The following is a 13,955-nucleotide window of genomic DNA, read 5'->3' as shown; positions in this document are numbered from 1 at the left end:
AGGGTGGGCAGGTAAGATCAAGGCTTAACGTAAACTATGCCCCATGTCCCCATCCATCCACACCATCACAAATTCAATGTGCCCCTAGACACATGTTTAAGAGCTTTGAGTCTGGATGGACAGGGAGGGGAGATGGGAACAACACATGGGAAGCCTGCAGTATAGACATAGCTTTAGGCCTTGCAGTGCTGAATGTAGCAATGCCTAAATACATCTATCAACCTGGCCTAAGGGCCAGTCATTCTTCCTTTTTGGTCTAGAACTGTTCACATGCTGTTCTGAACCAGTCCATTGAAAGGGCATCAATCTAACTATTTACATAATCTAAATTGCTTCACCAAGCTGGGTATGCAATAGATCTTGCTGAACATTAGTTATCAAACCAAATATGTGGTGAGTTTTGGTTTTTGTATAGTTTACTCACCTGCACCAGTTCATAAAAATGTCTTTTAGTTATTCTCAGCCCAAGGAATGTTTGCAAACTGTTCACATTCACTACTAGCGATTCACTATTTGTGGTGCGTGATTGGTCCCAAAGTGTTGTGTCTGCTCCTCAACGGGATGAGTGAAACTTCTAGAAGAAGATGAACACAGAATGCACTGTGATTAATAAGGACCCCATAATGCATTTCTGGGATCACTTCATGAAAGTTCTGAGATTGGAAAGTAATTGGAAGAGTCCCAAGCAGTCATCTGAACAGTGGCCTGACCTAATGAACAGCAGCAAACGGAGTTGGAGCTGTTTGTCTGAGATTATTTGTAAATCTTTTTCCTTATTCAGCCAGTTCTACTATGAAGCCTCTACTTTGGAGGAATTAAGATCATATGAGGTCACCAGTTCTAGTGAATTAAATTTATCCAAGGAATTGCTGAAACTGAGTGAATTCACTAGAAGAGCTGACCATTGAGAGCTACATCCAACCATATGGGGGGGTGGCTGTCATCTTGTGTTTACATAGCAACCCCTGTGCTATAGACTATGGTCAATATTGCCTGAGTGTTTCAATGTGAAAGGATCTATTTTCAGCTTGTTATAGCTTTTTATCTTTCAGGCTGAATTCTTCTACATCTGGTCTCTACTTAAGATGATTTAAGTTTGTTTTTAATGAAAACAGATCAACCATTTGTGAGCACAGATAGAAACAATATACTTGTACCATTCTTAAAAAAAACCAAACAAACCAACTAACCAACAAACAAGAAAAAAACCCCAAACTACCTTATGCTGAGCACCAATAGCACGTCTGGGGTTTGGTGCAGACACTAGATGGTTAGCAGATGTTGGTTGCAGATGTGCTTTTAGATGGCACAGAGAAAATCTGTCTGGATTTGGCCTAGTTCTGAGAACGTACTAAATTGATGCGACAGATATTGCAGCCCCAGATACTGCAGTGTCTTTGGGGACTATATTGTATTTGATATTTAAAGTATGAAAACCTGCAAAAGCCATTGCACTGAGATAGGCCAGAGAGTCTGAGCTGTAGAATATCCATTGCTCTGTAAAATAAGGCATTATATTTATTATGATTTATACTAGTGTAGTGTTCAGAAGGCCCCTAATATGAGCTGGGTGAAACTTTATCATGGGTTGAGTTAAAACCCCAGGGAGATTGAGAAGTTTGAAGTCATCTTTGAGTTAACAGAACATTAAGCATAAGCCCCCATCTAAAACAAAAGATATTATTAGCCCTTTCCCCATCTTGTGAATAAAAGTCCCCATTCATGTGTGCTTAGGTGCTAGAATTAGGGTGCTGCGGGTGCTGCTGTACCCCCTGGCTTGAAGTGGTTTGCATCATATACCGAGTTTACAGTTTGGTTGAATGGGTCTCAGCCCCCCACCCTACTCTAAAAATCGTTCCAGCTCCCCTGTATGCGTGACACCAGCTCGATGGCAAAGTGTAAACACATCAGGATGCAGAGCCAGGTATCACTGGGCCAACCTGGGGTTTGTGTCTCTCATGGCATGCGGCCATTTTAAAGGGGTGTGGTCTAAGATGAGAGCAGAATAAATAGTACAAGTACAAGTACATAGTATCTAAGGACCTTGACAGGCCACTTTATCACGAGACATTCTCTCTCAATGACTGCGTATGTTTGTTCTTGGGGCAGCAACTTCTTTCTCAAGGGCAAAATGGGGTAGTCTCTGTCCTCCAATTCCTGTGAGAGTGCAGCCCCCAGGCAGGGGCGGCTCCAGGCACCAGCGCAGCATGCGCGTGCATGGGGCGGCAAGCCACGGGGGGCGGCCTGCCAAATCCACGTGGCCAGTGGACCGCCCGTAGGCATGCCGCCGAAAGCTGCCTGACTGCTGTGCTTGGGGCGGCAAAAAACATAGAGCCGCCCCTGCCCCCAGGCCCCATTGCAATGCACCCATTTGTTAGATGAACTCTTTAGTAAAGTCTGGGCAATGAAGTATCAGGGCACTGCAGAGAATTTGCTTTATTTGACATACACAGCTGCACATGCAGAGGTTCACGGCATCTTTCAGGGTGCCTGGCTGCACAATAGTGATGCTAGTGGAGCTGTAATCATAGAAATGTGGGGTATGAAGCACTGGTGGCTCATAGCCAACCCCTGGAAAGCTTTTATTTGCCACTTTGTGGTGGGGACAGGCCATTTACCTTCTCTATGAAGGGGTAGATCCTGCCATTCCCCTGTGTATATCCAAGGTACTTCGTCTCCATGCAGCCAGTGTGGCACTTGGCCGGGTTGGCCATGAGACTCACAGCTCAAAGGGACTGGAGTATTGCACTGACACGATGGGGGTGCTCTGCCCAGGTGGTGGAATAGACCATTATATCATCTAAGGCCTTGTCTACACTAGCATGTATGTCGACAAAACTATTGTTGCTCAGGCGTGTGAAAAAATACCCCCCGCCACCGAGTGCCATAAGTTTTGCTGGCATAAGTGCTCATGTGATCACCACCAACATAGAAACCACCGTTTTTGAGCTGGTTTTATAACGTTGATAGGAGAGCTCTCTCCCATCGGCATAACGCAGCTACACGAGTACTCTTACAGCGCCACAGTGGTATTGGTACAGCTGTGCTGCTGTAAACTTGTAAGTGTAGACATGGCCTAACTATGCAGTGGTATATACTGGGTGGGGCAGAAGTATTTTGGCCATGAGGGTCTGAAATGTCGCAGGAGCTTCATGGAACCTGAATGGAATGTGCTGGAGTGGCACAGCCCATAGGGCACAGCAAATGTATTTAACTCCTTGGAGTCAGGTGCCAAGGGGATTTCCTAATAGCACCTTGTGAGGCTGAGAAGGGTGAGGTATTGACCTTTCTCTAGGCCTTCTAGCATCTCCTTGATCTGGGGTACAGGATAGGCATTAAACTTGGGCACTGCATTTAATTTGCGAAAATCAATGTGAAGGCGAATGCTGTGGTCTGGCTTAGGGACCAGCACAACTGGCCTGCACCAGTCACTATTTGACTCCTCAATTACACCCAGTTGCAACACAATTTGTAATTCCTTCTTGACTGTATCCTTTAACTTCTACTACCAGGAAGTAGCACTTCTGGACACAGCTCTCAGGTTTCAGATGTACGTGATGTTCAATTGGGTGGGTCCACCCTGGTTTAGTAGGAAGGATATTTGTGAAATGCTTGACCAATTCTCTGGCCTCTTCCTGGTGGTCCAGGGACAAGTTTTCCCTGAGAGGCATCTCTGTGCTCAAACTGGTCTCTGGTTCCTGAGGACCAAGTTTTGCCTTGGGCATTGGGACAAGCGTAAGTCACATCTCCTGCGCCCTCCACGGCTTCAGTAACTTGACATGATATGACTGGGACCACTGTTGCTTGTCCGTCAACTGAAACTTGTAGTCCACTCCCTGTGACTTGTCTGAGGATCTCAAAAGGCCCTTGCCCCTTTCCTAGCAGTTTGCATTATGCAGAGGGAATCAGCAGGAGAACCTCATCCCCCAGCTAGTAGACCCAGAGGCCGGCGTTTCTATTGTACTCAGCTTCTCCCTAGCAAAGCCCCCTGCCAGATCCAGTCTCTCTCTCAACTTGAGGACACACTGGATTACATTCTAGCTAGAAGTGCCTTGTTCCTGCCAAGACTCCTGTGAAAGATCCAGTATCCTCCAGGGTTGTCTGCTGTACAGCAGTTCAAAGGTTGAAAAAGTGGTGGAAGATTATAGGACCTCCTGGATTGCAACAACAAACACAGGAGCATTTTGTCCCAATTATGGGATTCCTTAGTTACAAATTTTTGCAACATCTCCTTTACTGTATGGTTAAATTGCTCTACCAGGCCGTCTGTTTGTGGGTGACAGAGGTTTAACTGAATAAATTTTCAGGAGACCACGACCTGAGGTATTAACTGGGATGTGGAGACTGTGCCCTGATCTGTCAGGAGAAATCTTAGAAACTCTACCTTTGCGAACACTTTCATTAATTGGGTAACTATTGTGTTTGTGACAGGGCTGAGCGCAGGGCTGTAGCTCGGGTTACCAAGTGGCATAATCAACAATCACCAAAACAAACTGACGACGGCTTGAACTTGGTTCCATGGGCCCCAAGAGGTCTACGACAATTCTGTCAAAAGGGCTGCTCACCAATGAAAGAGGACTGAGGGGGCCCTGTGAGCTGGCTGGGGGCCACCAGTTGGCATTGTGGACAGAAAGCACAATAAACTTTAATGTTGTGATTAATCCAGCACCAAAAGAACTGGGCCAGTATCCTCTCTTTGGTCTTCTCCACTCCCAAGTGACAGGACCACGGCACATCTTGGGCCAGTTTTAACACCTGGTTCTGATAAAACTTGAGGACCAGGAGTTGGGTTTAGCGGGCCCTGGTTTGTTTGTCCCGGATCACCCTCACCAAGCAATCCCCTTTTAGTTCAAAATGGGGGTAAGGGGTGTCCTGGTCAGAATCACTCAACAATCCATTTGCCCAAGTCCACTGGCCTTATGGAAGACTCAAGACAGGGTCGTCCCTCTGACTCTGGATGAAGTTGGGCCCTAAGTTCCCTCTAAGCTGCATGGCCACACAGCAGGCTATCAAGGAACGCGCAAAGCCACAAGCGCTTGCAGAGGAGAGAGGTAGGGGGTGGGTAGGGAGCAAGTGCTCTCTCCCAGCCCCGGGCTGCTGCAGCGAGAGAGGGCTTGGGAGAGTTCTCTCTCCCTGCCGCAGCCCTGGGGCAGCTTGCAGCACAAACTACTCATCCCTGGCCCCACCCCAGAGCCTGCATCCCCAGCCGAAGCCCTCACCCCAACCCTCTGCCCCAGCCCTGAGCTCCCTCGTGCACCCTGAACCCCTCATCCCTGGTCCCTCCCCAGAGCCCTCACCCCCAGCCAGAGCCCTCACCCCCCACCCCGTGTTCCTACCCTCTTCCCGTTAGTGGGTTAGTTTGCTGTTTAGTGGTGTGTTCCTTGAGTTGAAGATGTCAAAAGTAGGATTCTAGGTCACTGCAGAACTGTATCACATGTAGGGGTGGTGGGGCAAAAGGAGAGGCTCCAAGATAGCTCAGATTCTTCTGTCAGGCTAAGAGTATAGCTGGATAGATTAACAATATTAATTGCACAACTTAAGGGAACCACTGTTGTGGCCCCTTGTGGCATGTAGGAGTTTAGATAGTTTAGTGTCCCTTTTCCTCTGTAGAGAAGCAAAGTGTGTTTTGTAAATGACTTGTCCAATTTTTGTAAAGTCCAGCCACGAGGAAGTGTGTGTGGAAGATAAGTTTTTTTATGAGAGTTTCCAGTTTTGAGAGCTTATTCTTGATCTTCCCCTGTAGGATTTCTATCAAGTGTTCTTAAAACAACAGTACCCACCTGGTGAAGTGAAGAAACAGATTGACAGAGCCAGAAGGGTACCTGGAAGTCACCTACAACAGGACAGGCTCAACAAAAAGTAACAGAACGCCACTAGGCATCACCTACAGCCCCCAACTAAAACCTCTCCAGTGCATCATCAAGGATCTACAACCTATCCTGAAGGACGATCCCTCACTCTCACAAGCCTTAGGAGACAGGCCACTCCTCACTTATAGACATCCTCACAACCTGAAGCAAATATTCACCAGCAACTCCACACCACACAACAAAAACACTAACTGAGGAACCAAAACCTTCAACAAACGCTGGTGCCAATTCTGTCCGCATATCTATTCAAGAGACACCATCATAGGACCTAACCACACCAGCCATACCATCAGGGGCTCGTTCACCTGCACATCTACCAAAGTGATATATGCCATCATGTGCCAGCAATGCCCCTCTGGCCATGTACATTGGCCAAACTGGACAGTCTCTATGCAAAAGAATAAATGGACAGAAATCTGACATCAAGAATTGTAACATTCAAAAACCAGTAGGAGAACACTTCAATCTGCCTGGACACTCAATAACAAACTTAAAAGTGGCAATTCTTCAACAACAAAAACTTCAAAATCAGACTCCAACGAGAAACTGCAGAACTGAAATTAATTTGCAGACTGGACACCATCAAATTGCGCCTGAATAAAGACTGAGAGTAGATAGATCATTCTAAAAACTAATTTCCCCTGCTGATACTCACACCTTGTTAACTGTTTGAAATGGGCCACCTTGATTACATTGGCCTCATTAGCACTACAAAAGTGATTTCCACCCCTTCTTGTCAACGGTTGAGAATAGTCCACTTCCCACCTTAATTGAATTGACTCATTAGCACTGACCCCCCACTTGGTAAGGCAACTCCCATCTTTTCATATGCTGTGTATTTATACCTCTCTACTGTATTTTCCACTCCATGCATCTGATGAAGTGGGTTTTAGCCCATGAAAGTTTATGCCCAAATAAATTTGTTAGTCTCTACAAGGACTCCTCATTGTTTTTGAGAAAGGCCTCAAGAACATCTTCTTTCCCCATTTTGGTGAGAACTCCTCCCTCCCACACAGGTAACCACAGCCCCTCACCCACCTGTGGGCTCCAGTTCTCCAGGGTTAATAGGCGAAGCATAAACCGCTGCTGCTCCCTGCTGCTTTTGCTGGCACCGTTGCTGTTGTAGTAACTGCTGCTGCTGTTGTTCACCCATCCATTTTAATAGGGCTTCAGAATCCATGGTTTCCTAGGCAGTGGCAGACACAGCCTGCATTCTCCACCCGTCCGCTGGGCCTGTCCACCAGTCTAGGGGCAAAACAACCAGCCCCACCCCACTCTGCTTTAGCCTCCTCTGTTATTCCTCTGCCACACAAAGACAAGGCGTATGGAAAAGTAACACAAGTGATAGTCTTGACTCCTGACCTGTGCTGATGCTACAGGGTCCTCTACTCTCCTGTAGTTCAAGGGTCACGGCCTTCACTTTACCTCGGGGGGCCACAGGTCAGCTGGCTGGCTTGACTATCTACCTGCCCTGTGGCAGCCTCCTTCTGCTGCTGCTCAGGGACATGTTTGTCTTTCCTTTTCTCCACCCTCCCCCCACTGAACTGGGTTCTCTCTTACATCGTCCAGCTGGGAACAGCTGGATCAGCTGGTTCCCAATACCTGCCTGCTGAGCTTCTCCTTAGGCCAGGGCTTGCTGCTCCCTGGCTCCCTAGGCCCTTAAAGGGGCAGACCCCCCTGCTCCAAAGAGCTTGTGGTTCTGTTGGCTAAAGCAGCTTGGGGCTGTAAGCGAAGGAACTGCTCCTGTTGTTCTTAGTCCCTCCTGCATTCAGAGAAGCAGGACTTTAAACTTTCCTTGTAAATAAACAAGATGGCACTAAAGAAAATTTCTCCATCAATTTCTGCTTCCAGGTGGAACATCCCCAGAGCCCTAAAATTTGACTAGTCACTCGGGTTAAAAAGGGGCAACAGCCCCAGTCAGGATTAGGGCCCCGATGTATATTGAGGACTGTGCAAATATGTAATACAAGTAAATAAAATAAATAAAATGTAAAAATGTATGAGTGAGAGAGACACACTAAGACCCAAATTACCAGGGTTTCACAGTTCTGAGTATAACTGTATGTTTTTATGAGTGCACATGTGTGATTTTTAGCTGCTGTTAGCTCCTATAACAAAATTTATTTAAGCGATGGAGCTAATAACAGAGTTTACAGTCAGGAAAGGAAAGAGAGACATTACCTGAGAAGAAATGATTAGTGGGAGAGAAACCACTTTCTTCCTCACTCAGGCCCTGCTGGAGGGAGTTTGAGTCTCCTATAGATGCGGTACTGTGGTTTCTGCAGTTATATCTGGCTTTCAGAAGGATTAATCTCTGTATCTCAAATGAGAGAATATTGGGACACTCTTTTTTTTAAACATGCACCTTGGGACAAATGCCTCTGGTGCTGTATGTCTGCATGTCCTTTCCTGTATGCACCAAAGAGTCTGTTTCAAAAGTTCCCAAGGAGAGTCAGAAATGTATTAACTTTTGCAAGAGCCAAGAATGTCAGGGGAGAGCTTATGAAATATTTTTCAAATGAAAACAAATCATAAAAATTGCTTTTTTGAAGAAAGCAAATTTGGAAGAAATTTCCTTTTGGTGAAAAAATTTCAAATACAAAAATATTGATGTCTTTTTAATTTTTATTTTTAAATGTTTGATTTTTTAAAGTCACACTTTTTTGTTTCTCTCTGTTTCTACTGATTAGTGACTGAATTTTGTGCCATGCTGCCAGGAGGTGTTCCCTGAGTGGTGAGTGCCCATTCATAGCGGGAGAATGTGTGATTGGCTCAGCTGACTCCCATGTCACACGGGGTGAACTGTTGCTGTCTCTGATGAGCACTGGGGCTAAGCCGACCCACACTACAAGACTGACCATCTGCTTGTGGGGTTCACTCTAGGGCAGCTGAGATGCAGCTGGCTCCCCCTGACAGTTTTGGGCAAAAGGAAATGATTTGAGGCTGGTGATTGTCTCACTGACCACTGCAATTTGCAGATGCATGGCTGGGCTTTCCATTACATAGGACAGTCCTTATGCATTGTGGATCTGGGCACTTGCTAACAAGGTTCCCTGCAGGGCAGCTGGATTGCACTCCCCTTCCCCTCCTCTGAGCATTATCCTCCCCCTCCTTCTTATCTCCCACCCTCACCCCCTCCTCCCTCCCTTTCACAGTCCCTAGGGGTTATGTTGGTGACATTACTTTGTGGGTTTCAGTGTTTTTGTGTGTGTGTGGATGGTGGCAAGGGACAGCCCACACCTCCCCACCACTGACCTACCGTAAAATACACACTGGGTCACAGCACCAGCAAGAGCTGTGAGGAACACAATCAGAGTCTGATTTTGAAAAATAGCAGCCTGAGTTAGGCTTCCAAACCCATTCCTACCACCTGCCTGCAGTCGTGTAGTTGGGAGTAAATGAGGGTAGATCGAATTTACCCATATCTCATTTGGGGAATACGGTGTTTCGTTTGGGAGTGTAACCAATGCTTTTTTTTTTTTTTTTAACCACTACAGCACTTCCTGCCCTATTCCCATGAGTGCTCAGCATCTGTGAACCTTTTTATAATGATTTTCTCTCTCTGGCTGCACTTGGAGAACCCTTCCCCTTTTGTGCATGCAGCGCCGGCTTTAGCAAGTGCGGGGCCCGATTCCTGCGGCGGCACTTCAGATTGCCGGCTGGGGGAGGGGGAGCTGCGGGGCTTGCCACAGTCCGGCCGGCGGTCTGGCCGGGGTCGCGGGGCTGCGGTGCACTGTCCGGAGCTCCAGCTGGGAGAGCTGGGCTGCCGTGCTCCGGGCGGTGGTCTGGCCGGGGTCGTGGGGCTGCCGCGCTCCGGGCGGCGGTTCGGCCGGGGTGTCGGAGCTGCGGGGCTGCCGCAGTCCGGCCGGTGGTCTGGCCAGGGTCGTGGGGCTGTGGAGCTGCCGCATTCTGGCCGGCGGTCCGGCAGGGGTCGCAGAGCTGCGGTGGTCCAGCCGGGGTCGCAGGGCTGCGGGGCTGCCACGGTCCGGCTGGCAGTTTGGCTGGGGTCGTGGGGCTGTGGGGCTGCCGCGCTCTGTCCGGAGCTCCAGCTGGGAGAGCGGGGCTGTGGGGCTGCCGCGCTCCGGGCGGCAGTCCGGCCAGAGTGGCGGAGCTGCGGGGCTGCCGCAGTCCGGCTGGGGTCACGGGGCTGCCGCGCTCTGGCCAATGGTCTGGCTGGGGTCGCAGAGCTGCAGGGCTGTCGTGCTCCGGCCGGCGCTCTGGCTGGGATCGCGGGGCTGCCGCGCTCCAGACGGCAGTCCGGCAGGGGTCGCGGAGCTGCAGGGCTGCCGTGGTCCGGCCGGGGTCGCAGGGCTGCGGGGCTGCCGTGGTCTGTCCGGAGCTCCAGCTGGGAGAGCGGGGCTGTGGGGCTTGCCGCGCTCCAGCCAGCGCTCTGGGCGGGGTCGCAGAGCTGAGGGGCTGCCGTGGTCTGGCCGGGGTCGCAGTACTGCGGGGCTGCTGCACTTTTTCGGAGCTCCAGCCAGGAGAGCGGGGCCGGGGTGCTTGCCGTGCTTCTGCCGGCACTCTGGCCAGGGGAGTGGGGCCCCCCGAAGACGACTGCCGCCGGGGTGAGTGCGTGGGGCCCGATTCCGGGGAATCAGGCGAATCGGCCTAATGCTGGCCCTGTGTGCATGTGACCAACACCACAGATCTAGGCAGGGCTCAGGAAGTTCACAGAGTTAGTGCAGTGCCACAGATGTGCTGATGCCAACAGCTGGTTAGTGCCAAAGTGAATGTAGCATCTCAGCTCCCTGCAGGAGAGATGGCTGATGTGACAGACACCTAGCGCCTCATGAGTGAGTTTCAGCAGAGTGAGCCATTAGCATCTTAACACCTCCCTGATCCCAGTGATCTGATCAATCTCATTGTTGCTGCTCAGCCTTCCAGCCTTCCAATCTCATTGTTGCTCAGAGGGCGTTAAAGGGAAGGTGAATAACAGAACAACCTTAATTTCCTCCTTGCTTGCAGCTGTATATGTCTTCTGCACGGCCCTCTAGTGGCCCGTCTAAAAAGTGTCTCCGGAGAAATATCTATCACTGCATCCTCCTCTGTGAGAGGGAACGATAGTAAAACATTCATACAACCATTCACTAAACATCAGCACAGAATATTAAAAAAAACAGCCCAGTAAAGGCTGGACAAACTGTCTGACCCTTCAGCCTCATGCCAGGAGATTGTCCTGCCCAGGTAAAACACTTGGCTGGCTACTCAATCCCTGAGTTCCTCAGGTTCCCAAGATCTGACTTAGCCTTTCAGGAAGCAGGGTGGCTGTTAGATCTAGCTGGTTGTCTCCACTACCCAAGTTCTGGAGGAGATGGTGGCTGGTCTATATGAGCAGGGGGATCGTTACTCGCAGGTTCAGCCTGCAGGTAGGGATCTGAATGCTCCAGAGATTTACCTGGTGAAACAACCCACTGTCACATGATACTCCAGGACTCAAATGCAGTAAGATTGAGGGGTGTTCAGCCGTGCCTGTACCATTCCTTCTTCTGGGGAGCCTTTCAATCAGACATGATCTCCTGGGTTCAGCGCCCTCAGAATTAGACTCAGTGATGTCTGACAAAGTTTCTCTTCTGACGGTTTTAGGTTGTTCTTCCTTCCTTGGTAGCACTGGAATCTCAGGCCAACGAAGGTCTAAGAATGAAGGGAGGTTGGGATGTTGGACCTCAACTCAGCAACTCATAAGGAATAATTCCATTTGTCAGAGGTGCTGGCCTGTATGGGAACATGGCCAGATAAGGCCTGTATGTTGTGTAAAAAGCTGTTTCACCATTTTTACTGAAAGTTCTGCTTCCCCATGGTTTTCTAATGACTGGGATGGCACATGGATGAAACTGCAGGGATTCGCAAATTTAACAGTTTCTGATACAAACTGAGGATCATTATCAGCGAGGACTTGCAGTGGGGTTCCATTGCAGCCAAACATGGATTTCATCGTGACCCCACTGTCTGTGATGTAGTGGTCAGCAGCTTGGCTATTTCAGTAAATCTTGTCAAGTAGCCAGTGAATGGAAGAGAGGTTCCATTAGCCAGCTGGAGAAGATCTTTCTGCCATGGTGTGTCTGGGGGAGGGAAGGTAATGATGGTTCTGGCTGGTTGGTTCTCATGCGAATGCAGATCTCAGAGTTCTCACCTCTCTCTGGTACTTGTTGCTCAGTCAAGGACACTGAACTGACTGTTGAGTTGTTTCTGTGCATTTTGGGCTGGGTTGGTGGCCCCCGTGCAGTTTATGCAGAATGTCCTTTTTCACCCCCATGTGGGGATGACTAGTCTCGACCCCTTCAACAACAGCCTGGGGTCTAGGCTAAGATCACCTGAAACCACCCAGTGCAGCTTCATAGAGACGTCTGATGTTGCGCTTATGTCCAGACCTCTTTGCAGTGGGTCATAACTTAGCAATTCATCTGCCTTTGGTTTTTCTTTCACTCTGGAGGGTACGTCTACACCATAATTCAAGGGTGTGATCACAGCTTGCGCTGACACACTGGCTCTAGCTTTAATCTAGCTAGCTCAGCTATCAGAGCAGTGAAGCCACAGCAGCATGTGCTGCATCATCTCTGTACAAGCCCATCCAGAACCCTGTGTTAGCCTGGGACTAGCCTGCATTGAAACTTCTGCTGCTGCAGCTTCACTGCTCTGGTACTCGAGCTAGGTAGATTAGAGCAGCGGTTCCCCCACTTTTTCCTAAGACTCCCCACTAACTGCATTCTGCTTTTCTTGTGACCCACCAGTACCTATATGTACCCTCCACCCCAGCACCACAACACTGAATCCTGGCCTGGTGCAGAGGGGCAGCCCCAGGGTAGGAGAGTGAGTCTGCATCTCACTCACTCCCAGCAGCAGCTTCTGTCCTGCGGAGCTGGGCCAGGCCTCCTGCTCTGGGTGCTGTGAGCTGGCACATGGGGTTGCAGGGTCTGTCCGGTTTGGCTCATCCTCCCCTTCATAATTATGGAGGAGCAGCAGGGCCAGACCCTGAGTGGCGCAGCAACCCCATGTGCCAGGTTGAAACACATGGAGTGGGGAGCTGGTGTGACCCAAGTCCTCTTGGTGCCAACTGGCAGAGGGAACTCAGCCTGCCTGGAATTTCACAGGGATCCCGGAGTCAGATATACGCATAGTAGTTCACCGAAGAGTGGCCTGTGAGGTCTCTACTGAGAGTCAGTAAATTGTGGTCATCATAATCCTTGTGAAATGTATGCATAGATAATATTTCAGGAGTTATGTATCTAGACTAAAATACGGTCTTTCAGTTAAGGCAGGTCCAGGAGGTGACATACCTCCTGCCTCAAAGGAACATTTCCGAGGTAACGCGCATCTATCTCCCTGACTGGTCACTTTTGTATTGTGCATTGTCTGCCTCACAACAGAGGCCTATCTGCAGACTGAGCCAGAGTGAGTCAAAAGATTGTGAAATCTACAAGAGAGAAAATCTACAGAAAGAAAAAAAAACAGCGGGTGTGAGGGGGCATCCTGTTTATGAATAAAGACAAAGGATGGGACTGGTATATCTTGAAGAGGGCGCTAAGGTGCCCACTGAATCCTTCACCTAGGAGGCAAGCTGACAGCGTATTTGTCTCATGAAAGGAGGGTTCATAGTAGCTTGGCAGTAAAACGCTGAAAGTGTTCTGAGTAAGGATTATTCTACAAGACATGAGAGTGTCTTGTTAATTAGATCTAAGCTCTAGAAGGTGTGTTACAATTATATTTTATATGTAACCATTAGTTCCAGTTCTTCTAGTTACTACTGCTTGAATCTCTGTGATTTGCTAAATCAACTTATACTTGTTTTCGCTATAAACATATCTAAGTGCTGTAGGTTAAGCCGAGTGGTGATCTGAGGTGGAACTGCTAAACTGTGGGTGCACTGCTTCTTTGAGAGCAGAAAATGTGTGAATACTGCGAGAGTCCAATGAACCAGGGGCTGGACACTCCATGGAGATGCTCGGAGGGGTCGAGGGTTAGCATTTGCCTATTGGTAAGCTCTGGGGTAACAGCAGGGTATGTGAGGCTTAGAGGGGAGTATTTCCATTGCCCGGGCCAGTGGAGTTGGGAGCTGACCCGTGGAAGGCACAGATGAGACTTCTTCAC

The sequence above is a fragment of the Trachemys scripta genome, chromosome 1 (genome assembly GCF_013100865.1).
Source record: "Trachemys scripta elegans isolate TJP31775 chromosome 1, CAS_Tse_1.0, whole genome shotgun sequence".
Lineage (NCBI taxonomy): Eukaryota > Metazoa > Chordata > Testudines > Emydidae > Trachemys > Trachemys scripta.
The sequence above is the reverse complement of the archived record's forward strand: the minus strand, read 5'-3'. Positions refer to the sequence as shown.